This window comes from Cynocephalus volans, chromosome X (assembly GCF_027409185.1).
Source record: "Cynocephalus volans isolate mCynVol1 chromosome X, mCynVol1.pri, whole genome shotgun sequence".
NCBI lineage: Eukaryota > Metazoa > Chordata > Mammalia > Dermoptera > Cynocephalidae > Cynocephalus > Cynocephalus volans.
The window spans coordinates 108,262,370-108,277,650 of record NC_084478.1 but is presented as its reverse complement, the minus strand read 5'-3'; the positions used below and the strand labels follow the sequence as shown (position 1 = coordinate 108,277,650).

The following is a 15,281-nucleotide window of genomic DNA, read 5'->3' as shown; positions in this document are numbered from 1 at the left end:
TTGTTTGTAAATTGCTTCTAAAGTGCTTAAAAACAATTTATTCTCTTAAGTAGTTTAAATACTTCTCTTGTAATCTTTTTTTTTTTTAAATTTTATTTTGTCGATATACATTGTGGCTGATTATTGCTCCCCATTACTTCTCTTGTAATCTTGTTTACATCATAATTTGCACAGCAAACCTTTTTAAAAATAGATACAGCAGCCTAGCTCTATGTGAATGATTACCAGATATGAACTAGTGAAGTCTGAAGTGCAAAGGTATGACTCCAACACAGCGAAGCTGGTAAGCCTGAGACAGATGTTTTTAAGAAGTGGGAAAAACAGATTCTTCCTTTCTTACTTTGTTGTTTCTAGTTGCAGAGGCAGAGGCAGATGTGGAGGCTTAGAGTTAGTTGCTCAGTCGTATTTAGAGAAGAAAAAAGCTTCCTCACCAGGAAGCAGTACTTGCCACCATCCAGCCTCTTTCAGTGGTCTAATGCCAGAGAGTTTCCGCTGAGGCAGTAAAAATGAGAAAATTTACCTTTTGGGTAATTTCACTATGATCAAACAATCCCCAGTGGGCAAAACTAATAGAAGATACTGTATTTTGATTGCAGTTTATCTCTAGCAATTATAGACGAGCAATTTAAGTGGCAACAAAGCAAGTCATTTGCTAGAATGAGGCCGTATTTCACAGAGCTTTATCATTTGACATTCTCCAGATCACTCAGCTAAAGACAGTCTGTTTCCTTGGGTAGATCATACATCCTCTTTCTGCAGTATCCCTAGGAACAATTACTTTTCTTAATGATAGGATATTGACAAGAAGTGATTTACAAACATCATTTGCACTAAGTTTTACTTTTTTCCTTCCATATGACATTTAGTTGATGGGACAAAGAACATTAGGTTTTATTCTTCTGGGACTTCTTGGGAGAAATAACAGGAAAGAGCTGGACACGTGGAGGGGGATGAGCCATGGCCTGGGTGTCAGAAGAACTGAGTTCTAAACCCATGCTTGGGTTTCTAATAACAAGCTGTGTTGCTTTGGGGTGGTTGTAAGTTTCTCTGGGCCCATTTCCTTGTCTTCAAAATATTGTGTGTGTGTGAGTGTGTGTGTGTGTGAGAGAGAGAAAGAGAGAGAGAGAGAGAGAGAGAGAGAGAGAGAAAGAGAGAGAGAGAGAGAGAGATTAGATAATCTCCTCTAAGTTCATACTGAGTTTTAATACTCTTTGGGTATATGATTCTGTGATGTTCATGAGCCCAAAAGGGAGTTTTTCAAAGTCTGCAGTGGACAGCATAGCATTGTCAGGTTGTAGTAATGATTTTGAGAACTTTGCAAATGATCGTGTTTGGTAGTAAAGCAACTGAACGCTCTATCATGCTCTGAAGAAATAATTAATATTGCATAAAAGGATGTATTTTTTTTTTAAATTTATGAGGGATAGATGTCAGAAGGGACTAGAGATTGAAAGCAAAACCAGTTGGGCTTCCATTTCCTACTGTCTACATAGTTACACTGGGTGGAAGATCCTCTGGTTTGGAAAGCAGGAGTCTTAAGTTTTTGCTCTGATTCTGTCCGTAATTGCCTATTTAATCATGGATTCAGAAACTCTCTGGGCCTCAGTTTTTCCATCTGTTAAAAAGGGAAAATAATACTTTGCTTATATACTTTTTAAGACTGCTGAGGTTATTGAAGACAGCATAGGTCAGTGCTCTGTAAAAAACAACTGCCATACCAATATAAGGTGCGAAAATAATTTTTAAAATTTGGTCATTGAGATACATAGCACTACAGGTGTTTCTCATTGAGTCAGATTGTAAAATACCCTCTTTGAAGGTATGGATTATATCATGTTCAATATTATGTGTACTACACACTGGCATCTTACTATTAATAAACGTAGGACTCTAATTTTTCAGGTTTATAAGCAATAGTTTGGGTGAATGAAACAGATGGGAATAGAGGGACTGGGAGACAGAAAGTTTTTGACTTAAGCCAGTTCCCCCTACTGTCTAAATTCTTGAGATATGTTGAAACAATTACAAGTCTTGGAAGTATAGCAGCCTTTCTTAAAAGAGCTTTGCAAACTTTTCATTTCTCTCTTTCCTTCTTTTTTTTTTTTTTTTTTTTTTTTTGGCAGCTGGCCAGCATGGGGATCCCAATCCCTGACCTTGGTGTTATAACACCGTGCTCTAACCAACTGAGCAAACTTTGCATTTCTGATTCAGTTTATGAAAAGGACAGGTCAGATATTCCTATCCTACAGACGGGTCTAGCATCAGCTATTAATCAGTTAACAAACAGCAGATGACCACCTGCTCTATGCCAGGAACAGTGAGAGGCCCTGAAGATACAGATACTAGAAATGTGGTCCATGCTCTTAAGGAGTTCCCCGTCTAGAAAGGGTAACAGATAAATAAGCAATATAATGTGTCATGTGATGTGAGAAAGGTAAATATACTCCTTATCTTTCCTGAGGTCATCAAGTGGGCCACATTTCAGAACTGGAGAATCCTGAGTCACAGGCCAACAGTGTCCCTCTAAGGCATCGCTGTCCATTAGAACTTTCTGTGATGATGGAAGTGTTCCGTGTCTGCGCTGTCCGGGATGGTAGCCACTATCCAAATGTGACTACTGAGCACTTGCAATGTGGCTACTGTGATTGAGGAACTAAAAATTTAATTTAATTTTATTTTTGTCCATTTAAAATTAAATAGCTACATGTGGCTAGGGTCAGAGCTGTTGGATACCACAGCTGTAAGGAATAGTAGAGTGGGTCCACAGTCAGGCTTCAAGGCAGTCCCGAGTTGGATCTTAGAAAGTCCTGATCAAGCTGCCCCAGTCTTTTAACCCTGTTTTCTTATCCACAGACTATGCTAGCCCTTGAATGGCTCATTTCCAGCTGACAGCTCTGAATTATGCATGCTAATGTGCTTTACTTAACCCTGGGATGAGTTCCTTTTTCTTTTTTTTTTTTTAAAGAAAAGATATTCTGTGACAGTTCAATCATAACACAGGAAGGAAATGGGGCGAAAGAAAACTAGTTTATAAAGGCTTTTAAAATGTCTCAAATCTTGCCTTTCACAGAATTTTGGATGGTGTGAGGTCATTTCAACTCTCTTTAAGCTGAGTTTTCTCTCTCTTACACATACACACTCTCCAGCCAAAGTGTCTGCTGTAGGAGGTTGGGCTCCTTCTATTCCTATTGAATCAGCAATTAGAGAAGTTGGGTCCATATATGAGGGTACTTCAAAAAGTTTGGGGAAAAATAAAATTAAATATATATAATTTCTCAGGCTAGAAGCAAGACTGTTCACTAGATTATTCCTTTTTCTGACAGGACATGTGGAGGAGAATGAGATAAAATATCCTGGTAGGGAACCTCAGAAAGAGAACTCAGCACAATGTTCAATAGGAATTTAGTTGGAAATAGAAATAAATATTCAAGAGAAATCAAGTTTATAACCTGATAATAAGAAGACCTGCCATTTGTCTGGTGATTCAGTTATAGAAAGCACTTGCTCATACATTTTTCTATTTGGACCTAATAACAACTCTATAAGGTAGTTAGTACAGATATTATTTTCATGTTATAGATTAGGAAATTGAGGGTCAGAAAGATTCTGTGATGTCTGCAAGGTCACATAGCTAGTGAAAACTTTTTTCATTTTCATCTTGAAGGCTCTGTTTTTGGAGGCTTTCTAGGATTTTTCTTTTAATATTCTGTGATCTTTTTGAAGCTTGTAACCATCTGCAAAAACAATCACCAGGGTGACTTTTTGCCCTAAGTGAAGCTTGGTCTACCAGGAACAACTATTTTTTAATATCTAGACATAAAGATACATCATTCTTTCCCTCATAAAATTTTATATACACACACACACACACACACACACACACACACACATCCATACACACGTATGAGTTAAGAAATGACTGCCCACGCCTATTTGTACTGGTTTAGCCTCCCCCCAAAATGTTTCTTTATTATCAAGCAGACACAAGTATTGAGTCAACCAGGATGAGGAGTGGGTGTACCAGTTTCCTTTGAGAGGAGGGTGTGTAACATATGAGAGTGAATGAAGAAACAGGTGTCCCTAAACCCATTTGAAAAACTGGCCAGGAGAGAGGCTGGGGAGGGAGGAAGCTGAGAACAGTGCAGGGAAAGACAGGCAGACATCAACCATGAAGGTTGAGGGGTAGGCTGCCTGACACAGTATGGTGTTATGTTTCTGACAACGTTATTATTATTTTTTTTTTTTGATAGTTAAGTTTGGAATTGTTCCTGGTTTTTGCTGTTGGGAGTCTGATGGTAGAGGGAGAGTGAAGTGGTCCCCTCATTATTTCTTAATCTTCCTGCAGGAGGAAATTGCTATTGTTGTGTTTGCTGCCCTTGAACCTGTCATGTTTAAGCAGGCTAGGGTATTTTTTTTCTCCCAAACAGTACGCCCAGTCAGCTAGTCCTAATTACTTCCATTTCATCACATTTTCCAGAATCCTAATGAGGTGTTGCCTGGTGGTGTGAGCACAGGACCCAGCATGAGGAGTCTTCAATTCTAGTTGCAGATGCTAGATGCTTCTCTCTAGTAGAGGGCAAGTCTCTTAACCTCTTCTGCAGTATCATTAATAGGGTTAATAATATTTATTTAGCTCATAATGGTAGCAGGAGGATTAACTAGTTAATGTTGGTTAAAAGGCTTTGAGGTAAAGAAATGGAGAGTTTTTGTGTATTGTGTCCATTTTCAAATACTAATTCTTATTAACAGGAGGCACATCACCTGCTCCATTACAGTCATTAAGGTCCTGAAGGAAGTCTTGCTGGCTGGATGAGAAGCAAAATTCTTCAGTTCTGTGCCATGAACTCTGAGAAAATGTAGCTACCTTCAGCCCCAGTTTCCAACTTGGGTGTCTGTTTTCTGCCCTTCTAAAAACATTCCTCTCCTTTATGGTTTCTCTAAGGTTTTATAACTTTTCTCTCCCCTGCAACACTTTGTATTTACTGTTACTGGAGCAAAATGACTGTTGTGTTTCAGCTGTGGGGGGAAATGATCCCTTTTTATAATAGCCTGTTAAATATTCTGGAAATCTTTGTGAGACAAGGTTCCATATAAACACGAGGTGTTTTAGTAATTGTTGTTCTGTTGGTACATTGCATGACTGCATTACAGATTTCTAATACTCTGACAATTTCAAGCTGTTGCTAATATTAGCCACTTTGTGAGGTGTAATTATCGCTTTCCAGTGCGTGGCTGCCAGCACTCTTATGTCGTATAGTGGCCTTTTGGTTAATCTCTATTTTCAAATCAGATCAAATCCTTTTTTTTTTTTTTGTCTTTTTTGTGACCGGCACTCAGCCAGTGAGTGCACCGGCCATTTCCATATAGGATCCGAACCCGTGGCGGGAGCGTCGCTGCGCTCCCAGCGCCTCACTCTCCCGAGTGCGCCACGGGCTCGGCCCCAAATCAGATCAAATTCTAACCCGTCATCACCCCTCTTCAATCCCCTGCACTCCCCTCCTTGCATAAAATGATGAGGTCTGTTAGGATTTGGGAGGACAGGTAAGGGATTTTAGAGAATGAATTAATATTTTCATTACTCTCTTGAATCCTCTTCTCATTTATGGTTCATGAAGTGATGCTAAAGTGTAAGTCCTGTCTTGCTGATCTGCTACAATGCTTAAGTCACTAGAAACTGGAGACAACTGTGGGTTTCCTTCAGTGCCTAATAATTTCAACAGAACCAAATGCCCTTTATTTAAACAACAGTCATAATTAGAGGGTTGCCAATGTTAAGCAACCATGGAGTCTGACTTTGAGAAATGTTTATTGTGCCTCATTAAATTTGAAATGAGTACTTAAAAGGTCAGAACTAAATAATCTGTTTATATTTTTTTGTGCCGGTAAATATAAGTGGATGCTGTGAGTACACATTCTTGACTCTACTCATTCCAGGGTACTGAGACACCCTTCTGTATGACCAGTCAGCCAGTCCTAATTAATTCCATTTCATCGCATTTTCCAGAATCCTAATGTGTGCCATGGCAGTAATCAAAATACCTTCAACAAAAGAGTACTGTGGAGGGTTTTGTTGACCACAAACAAGAAAATGATCTGTTGTATCTAATTTGAAAAAATCGATATTAGAAGCTAATACATTCACTATTTCTAAGAAGGTGTATTACTCAATTGTTTTTTGCTGGCATGATCACATACTACAGGCTTGAGCAACAAGCTGGTAAAAGGGAAATGAATGTAGGATGACATGCCAAGGGCTGTTACTCCTTCACTCTTAAATAAGCTTGTAGAGGCAACTGGGTTTACTTGATGTATAATATAAATAATGGGATTGGGGTTGGAACTGAATTTGGGGGTGGTGTTTTAGCCCACAGGCACAGGGTCACCTGCTGCTTTCCCTCCAAATATTTTGAAAGTCTTCTCAGCTGACAAGTCTCGCTCAATAGCAGTTGCACTCTGCAGGCAGTCAGAGCTCCATAGTTGCTAAGTAGCAGAGAATCGAGGCACTGATAAAATAGAATTTAGCAGAAAGGAATGGACCTGCTTAGGTTCAGAGAGTGCTGGGCCTTCTTTGAGCCAGAGGAACTCGAAAATTCCCTGGATTCAAAAGAGCTCATACTGTGGATCCCCTGGTCCCATTGCTTGTGGCAGGTCTTACATGGGGTTCTTATCATCAGTTGGGCCAGCTTTACCAAATCATAGCTTCTGAAATTGAAGCCATTCCATAAATCCTCACTAGTCATCTTAGGTCACCTACTGAAGATGGTTGCTAGTACCTCTACATGACAATTCAAATGATCACCAAGTTTCCAGGGAATAAAGTGGCTCGTTCTTGGATTTCTTGGGCTATATGACTGAGCCCTCCAGCTAGGTCTGAAAGACTGTCTCCAGTTAGTGTATGCCAATTTTTTCCTTTGTCTGACTGCTATAGTGTACTCTCCTGACCCATTCGCTGGAAGCAGCCAGGAAAATCACTCTGAGGAAAATAGGCATGGAACAGGCCAATCACATCACTGATGTTACCATCTGAAGTTTGCTTTCTATCTCAGTAGTAGGTAATGCCAAGAATAGTGCTCCCGGGGTTTTCTTGTCCTTGTTGTCGTAGCATGTTCTAGCTGAGTCAGTATTTAACGTGGCTGTAGCACTTAACCTGTGTGTTTGTTTTCTTGGCTGTTTAAGGGGGAATAACAGTTGGCACTTGCTTGTAAAGTGCTTTGATATCTGGGGATTAAAGGTACTCTGTGCCTGCAAAATAGCTTTAATGTGTTGGAGTTACACATTTGGGATGGTGATTGGATTCTAGGATTTGTTTCACTGGCAACTATGGTTGGTAGCTATTTAGTCCTCAGGTTGTTTTGTTTATGTGGGATGAGAGAGTTCGACTTACATGACTGGATTCTTTATTTTATTTACTCTCAAGCTACTTTTACTCACACTGAGGTCTTGTTGATTTTGCATTTGTACATACAGTAGGCATTAACTGGTTCCAGAGAGCTTTTTATAAGCAGATACTATTTCAGAGTGTACTATGCCCCACAATGGACTTACAAAAGGGTCCAAGGGCCTTATTCAGAAGCCTGTATTTGTTTGTTTAATGATACGGTGTTTAGCATGGTCTTTCAGCAGGCTCTTTTGCCCATGAGTTGCATGGATTCCTGCAGAAAGCTGCTAGGTTTCTCAAGGAGGCCTTTGTAGTGAAATTCACAACTGGGTTGCCCTTCTAAAGGCACAAATTTGACCCAAAGATGAAAGCAGAGAAAAGTGGCTGCTCTAGGCCACCTTTGCCACCTCTATGTGGTCTGATCACATCAAGGTGCCAGTGAAACTTTAGGAGTGATGATGAAAGACCACCAAGAGGGGAATGCTTTCCATTTAACTTGTTGGATATTAACCACATGGCCTGTATTTCCCACTGATAGCCCTGTTCTAAAAGCCACTGGAATCCTAGAGTTCTTTACCACATGTATAAAAGTAGTTGCCACAATGTCAATCTGTGACTCAGAGGTCTACATTCTGGTAAACCCTTATCTTCTCACAGAAATTTTATCTACCCTGGTTTGGAAATACTATCATATGTTACCACTGCCATTCCCAGAGATGTGGCAGGACTGATGAAGTTAGATGGGTAGAAAGCACCTAACTGTGTCATATTATCCCTGGCAATTATACCCAGACTATTGTCATGTTTTTGCTTTGATTATTATTTTTCATTGATATGTAATAATTGTACATATTTATGGGATACTGTGTGATATTTTGATACATGTATACAGTGCTTAATGATCAAATCAGGATAATTAGGATATTTATCACCTCAAACATTTACCATTTCTTTGTGTTGGGAACATTCAAATTTCCCACATGTGGAAGCTAAGAAAGTTGATCTCATAGAAGTAGAGTAGAATAGTGGCTACTAGAGGCTGGGAAGGGTTGGGGATGGGAGGAGAGGGAGAGATTGGTTAATTGACACAAAATTACAACACGATAGGAGGAATAAGTTATAGTGTCCTATAGCATGGTAGTGTAACTATAATTAACAACAGACTATTGTGTATTTATAAGGTAGTAGTAGTTGGGAGTGATAACAGAGAATGAACTGTGACTATAGAAGACAGTATGCAGCATGGTTGCTTTCTGAAGAAATAGGACCACCTTGGTCCAATAGAATTGGTTGTCTGCCTTAATTGTGAAAAGTAGCCTTGTTCTTGACTCTTTCCTTCTCATCTCTGATCATTCATTGATGCATTATGTGTATACTTGCTAGATGTCCAGCATTGTGGCAGATGGCACAGGGACCTCAAAAGAGAGCTTCCAGTCCAGTTGGGAGAAGAACTGACATACTACACATGAAATAATCATAGAACCTGAAGAAATGCCTATTTACATCAGACAACCTGTCTACAAAGTGCTGAGAAAATGCTAAGCAATGTGGAATGATCAGTGTTGGAGATGTATTAGAAATGAGGGGAATTAGATATGAGGAAGTAGAGGGTTTGTATTGGATGACTTCTTGGCTAAGGATTTCATTTAGATTTAATGCTAGGTGCAACAAGGAGCCACCTGCACAGTCTTGAAAAGACAAGTGATGTGATGAAAACAGTGGGTGAGGAAGACTATCCAAATAGCATTTTGCATAATGGGTTGGAGCAAAAGGCAAGTGGAGACAAGGCAACAGTGGAACGAGGTGATGAAGGCTGTGAAAATGGAGCCAAAGGGAAAGATACATGAGCTACTTCTAAAAACTTTAAGAATTTCGGGCCGAGCCCGTGGCGCACTTGGTAGAGTGCTGCGCTGGGAGCGCGGCGACGCTCCTGCCGCGGGTTCGGATCCTATATAGGAATGACCGGTGCACTCACTGGCTGATGTGCCGGTCACGAAAAAACGACAAAAAAAAAAAAAAAAAAAAAAAACGACAAAAAAAATAAATAAAAATAAAAACTTTAAGAATTTTATAATCTATTTGATAGTAGAGGGAGGTTTCCTGCATGTATGACATGGCTTATGTACATGTAACAAATATAAGGGCCAGATTCTCCTATATGAGTCATCTACCCTCATCAAGCCATTAGGATGCTAATTAGTTCAATAAAGTAGCAGTGTAATTCTCCAAGATGCACTCCAGGAGCCTGTGTATAAGGATATGCATGTATCTGCAGGGAGGCATGTGCCAGTCTGTGTGTGTATATGTGCTTATCTGAATGGCTGACATTTTGACCATCCCTGGTAAGAATCTGTCAGTGAGGGCACAGGACATGTCTTTTTTTTTTTTTTGGTTTGGTGCGTGTTTATTGAACGGATGAATGAATTAATAAGAACCACTTTGTTTTAGAAGCCTACAATTTTTGGAACTTGAAGGGAATATTGAGATCATTTGGTTATTCTCCTCATTTTAAAGATGGGTAAATTAAGGCCTCTGGGGGGATAAAGCGATTAATCCAAGGTCAGCAGTGAGTCAGTGACAACCATGGAGAGGGACTCCAGGTTTCCTCATTACACCACATTGCTCTCTGTGGTCGAACTGTGTGTGTGTGTGAGTGCATGTGCGGCACATGCACGCGCATGTGTGTGAGAATGAAGGCTGAGGTGTGTGGAGAGCACATGGCCAATGGTAGGTGTGGTTAGGAGGAGCTTCCTTAGCTTGTTTTCCACTTCAGGGTAAATGCGAGCTTTCTAGCAATGGCAGCTCTGTGAATGGTGCCTTTTATTCCACCTTCACTAATTCTTGCTGCAGCTGCTGCTGTCTGGATGGATAAGTCTTTGAATATACATTCTCGCTGGAGGCATGTTGGCTTTATTTTTATATAAAATTTACATTTTCATTTTTAGGTGTTGGGCATAGGAAGTAGGAAAAAGCCATTTGTCAATTCATTTCCAAGAAACGCCTTTGTGAGGAGATGGCCATTGGAACATCTAAAACAGCAACCACTTTTAGAAAAGGTTATGGTTCTTTTCATCATTGATCTATAGGCACAATTATCATTATTGGAAGTCAGCGGTTAACAAAAGAACCAGCATTTTAAAGTCACTTTTCGGTGCATCTGATTTGGGATTTCAGTTTTCCTGTTTGTATTGCTAAAATGTCTTAAGAGTTAAAAATTTAAATAATTAGTTAGCAAATTGCAGGTATGAGCCTTTTCGACTTAATGAGACTTTTAAAGTGTAATTTTAAAAGGTTGTTCATTTTCAAGTGAAAACCTAAAGGTTTGAGGAATCTCTGTTTTAATCGCAGAGTCTGCAACCTTTTTTAGCTTGGCATAGTAACCCGGGGATTTGTGCCACTGGGCAAAGGGTCTAGTCCTGGATATCTACATTTATTGGGCTTCTTTCTCCTTAGGGTTGAAGTCTTTCCTGGTGATAAATGTGGTGCTGAGACAGCTGCAGTCACTCTTCCAGAGACTAGGGCACAATTCAGTGAACTGTAAAAGTAATGCAAAATGACAATTAAAGTAGGGCATTCTCTGGTACCTTGGGGGCCTGACAAAGTGGAAGTATTTGACTTTTGATGTGCCAGACTTATTAACATAAAAACATTATAACATATCACCCACCCAAAAGTCTCACTAGAAACCTCACATATCTAGGAGGGAACTGAGAATAGAAAGTAGTAAGCAAAAAAGGCTCCCAAGCAGGTAAAAAACAAATAAACAAACAACAACAAAAACCAAAACATTGCACAAAAGTCCATTTATTAAACATCATGTAATTTCCCTCTAAGGACAATAATATCTCAGCTCTCCATCCAGCACTTAACTTTTATTTTTTAGACTGTTCTCACAAATATAATGATATAGTTTCCAAGAACACAGTAGAGTAGAAACACCATATTTGAAATGGAAGAGGAGCTGCTTTTGATATACTAACAGCACTGAGAAATAACAACACTGAGTGTTTGATAGCAAGTTGGTGAGGGACATATGTTAAAAATTAAAGACAGGAACTCAAAAAACACAGTGCTTTGGGGTCATTGAGTGTACAGGCAAAACCTGAGTGGTACAATGATTTATGTTTAGAAAAATGGTTCTAAGTAATCAGTAAGAGGTTAAGTTATGCTTTTTATGCTCTATTTTAAGGAAGGCAACTTTGTGATACGTTTCAGAAACAAGGCAGAATAGTTAGGACTTTTTAATCAAAGTTTTAGTTCTTAAAGGGGAAAGCCATAAGCTATCTGGAAAACTGAGCTATCCAGAGTTATTTATTCTTTGAGGGTTTTCGAAAATCAAGATTTTATTAGACATAGACCAAGTGAGAAGCCTGCTGTCAGTGTGCTCCTAGAAAAAAGGCTTCTAATTAGAGAAATACATTAAATGATAAGAAATTTGGGAGAACTATGTTAAATGATAAAAAAGCGACTCATTTGCCATCAAGACAGGAAATAAAAGTTTGCTTTAGACCCATTCTTTTTTTAATGTCAAAATAAGGTTTTTCAGAAACAAATGCTGTTCTTGTCTCTTTGCTGTGTTCCTGTGTTAACCTGGCTGTCTCATTAGAGATGGGGACATTTCCTAGTGAAATTAATATGACATTTAGAGAAAATTTCCTCTCTGAAATGTTTCATGTTATTTGCCATTTAGAATACTTAGAGAGGGGATTGGAATAGTGTCAAGCAAATTTTGATTAAGTAAGGCTAACCAGGAGCCAATACATTCATGCAAAAAAGAAAAGCTTTCGTATTATTTTTTTAAAAGTGTATTTCTTCTGTGGTTCTTTATCCTATATTGAGATAACCTTGGCAGATAATCTGACAGAAGAGGTGCCATCTTCTAAACAGCTGGGCTTGCTTTAGAAAACAAGTATGCTATGTCAAAGCCTGTGGCCAGTACTTTGCTCAAGACAGTCGTTCTCCATCCAGGAGGTACATTAGAATTACCTGTTATTTTAAAAATATACTAATGCCGGGCCCAACTCCAGGCCAATTATTTCAGAATCTCTTGCAGTGGTCCTTGGCAACAATGTTTTTTTTTTTTTTTTAAGTCCCTGAGATGATTCTAATGTGTAGTTAGGACTGAGAATCACTGGCTTAAGACATGCAAACTATTGATTAAGAAAAGATTATTTTCTTCTTCATGGTGGTCTGAGTCTTATCCTCTGCTCCACCAGAAGTGAAAAAATTTAGTCTTTTAGTGCACAGGAGTTGGGTTTGAGCACACACCTCGAATCATTATGAACTAGAACACTTGGTTCATAGACCATCTATGGCCAGTTAACTCAGTTGTTTGGAATGTAGTACTGATGCAGCCAGAATAGCATATTCTGTCCAATTAGAATAATTCTGTTGCATAGGTTTTTTCCATAACTGCAACTCATCTGCCTCACAAAGAGACCCAAGACTGATTACAAAGCCAATGGGTGAATTGGCATAGCCCCATCCACTCTGGAAAAATTGGTTCTAGGGAACCTGCCTCATTGCCTAGTGCTTCTCATTGCATTAGGATGCAGCATGGGACATCTGCCCATTATGGTTTGTGCTGATTTGGGGAACGGAATATTCACTCTTGAAGGCCAAAACCCACAGGAATGGGTGGTTTACTCTTTTAGAATAAAAAAGAAAGAAAGATAGGAAGGTGATAGTCTTCAATGATATTCTCCTATCTGCAGTGTCAGATCGTGCCTGGCACATGTGCCCAGGACAAATCTGATCTGTATCCTGGTGGGTGAGGTGGGGAGAAAAAAATTGTTAGGGTCTCTATAAGCAAGCCCTCTAAATCTGTCTCTTAACTCAATGCCTGGGTGTGGGGATCTTTATGGTGAGATGTATTATTGCATTAGAGACCAAGAAGTAGTACAGTCATCAGGGATACAATTTGCATGGTTTTGCTTCTTTGCCCGAACATGTGGTTCTGGCACCATGCCTGGAAGTCAGGTCTCCACAGAACTCCATATTTAATGCACAGTGTACACAGGTTCAAAGCCCTCAGATGCAAAGCTATGCAAAAATTTCTACTTGAAAACTGGCTTTTTATACATAATAGCAGCTTGGGGTGTTGCTCATGCATTTCCTGAAAAGCCAGTATCCTCTAAATTTCCTTTTTTTTTCTGCATATGTATGCCCATCTACTAATTTTCTTGAAAAAATAATTTAGTAAGTTTGGAAGCTGAGGTGGGACATACATATGCTGCTGTCTTACTGCCAGAATGAGGTCAAAGTTGTGATTCTACTTGGGGTTTTAAGTTCTGTAGAAAGCAGAGAATAAGGATTCCCATCATTCCCACCATGAAAAATGCAGTTGAAGTTCTCCTTTGGATTCATGTTCTCCTATCCCTATTTTACAGAGGAGGAAACTGAGGCACACAGAGACTAAGTAATTTGCCCAAGGTTGCACAGTGAAACAACTAATTGAACTTTTGAGTGTTTAATCCATTCCCTGTTTAACAGGGTAGCATAATTTTCTGGGGGTGGGGGACTTCCACTTGTTAAGTTATATATTGTACTAAATGCCATTGAAGAGTGCACCATTTTTGCCTATTGTGTTGGTACAATGAATTAAGGAGTGTTTGTTGGTTGACTGACTGACTGATGGATAAACTTTTCGAGCAAATACTCGTACTTAGATTGTATTCCTAATGCAGATTCAAGTTTGCCTCCTCCTCCTGTAACTATGTTTGCAACGATTTCAGCATTCTCTTTCTTATGAACAAATTAGAAATGAACTGATCCTTTTGACTTTTACTCTCCCAATCCATTCCTTCCAACAGCATCAATAATTACTTGTGGTTTACATTAAAGGGCATATAAACTTCTAGATAAAAGCATTGTGAGTGAATATTACACAGTCCACCTTCAAATGAGGGTCATGTTGGGGGGGGGGGCATGGACATGCCTGAGTAAGTACAGGGCAATGTTGGGATTTAGTTTCCTTCTCAATACTGGCTCCCCCTCTCTCCCACCTATTCGTCACTCCCCTTCCTACCTACTCTAGGTACTTATGGTCCCTACACTGACTGCTGGCTGTTTGGTGCCCATGTGGTAACTGGATCTGCTGTTACAAATCTTGTTTTCTCCTGCATCAAACTGTGAGCTCCTTGAATGCAAGGGCTGCAATTAATGTCTGACAGATAGTCGTCTGAAAGGAAATCTGCTATTTTGTTCTCCAGACAGTTATTGTGTTTCCTTTTCCAGGCACTCTTAAGTTGAAGTGATTTCAGAAGGCCCCTAAGGAATGGTGGGAATGGTGGGGGTTTCTGGTGGAATGGCAGGAGGGTGGAAGAGATGTGTTTGGGCATTTTTCAGTTCATACAATGGTTCAACGAGAGTACGCCTTCAGTGTTGAGGGTAAGAGCCACTTTACTAGGACATTCAGTTACTTCAGTGGCGACTTTTCCCTGGGTTCCACCCCTTCTAAGGCTGTCCCCCTCCAGTCCCCCCAACCTGTGGGTGCTCATAAGCTGTTTTCCCATGTCTTTCATCTGGCAGGTATTCTGCGTTTGCTTTTGCAAAGCCATTGCTCCAGTAGTCTACTGTAACCAGATTAGACAGCGGTGTTTTAATGACAGGAGCTGAGGCAGGGGGTTTGCTTGCAAACTTCATGTTTCACAGAAAAGGCTTTGGCACCCCCTGTGGACTGCCCTTCACCCTCTTTTGGGCATAATACTTGTTGGCCTTTATATCTGTGATAAGACAGAGGCCTTCCTGCATAACCAGTGCTGAGCAAATGTCTTAAAACAAAGGGAAGTGCAGAGTTTAAATCCACAGTGGGGGATTACCTTGCCTGCATTTCCATATCTTTAGAATAAATATTTTAACATGTTAATTATCTACTACTAATAAAAATACCTTTGAACTTCCA

At 39.7% G+C, this 15,281-nt stretch overlaps 1 protein-coding gene across 3 annotated transcripts in view; it reads left to right on the top strand.

The window, feature by feature from the left end:
- PCDH19 (protocadherin 19) overlaps window positions 1–15,281 on the top strand; it is a 98,037-nt gene that overhangs the window by 40,032 nt on the left and 42,724 nt on the right. The window lies entirely within an intron of this gene.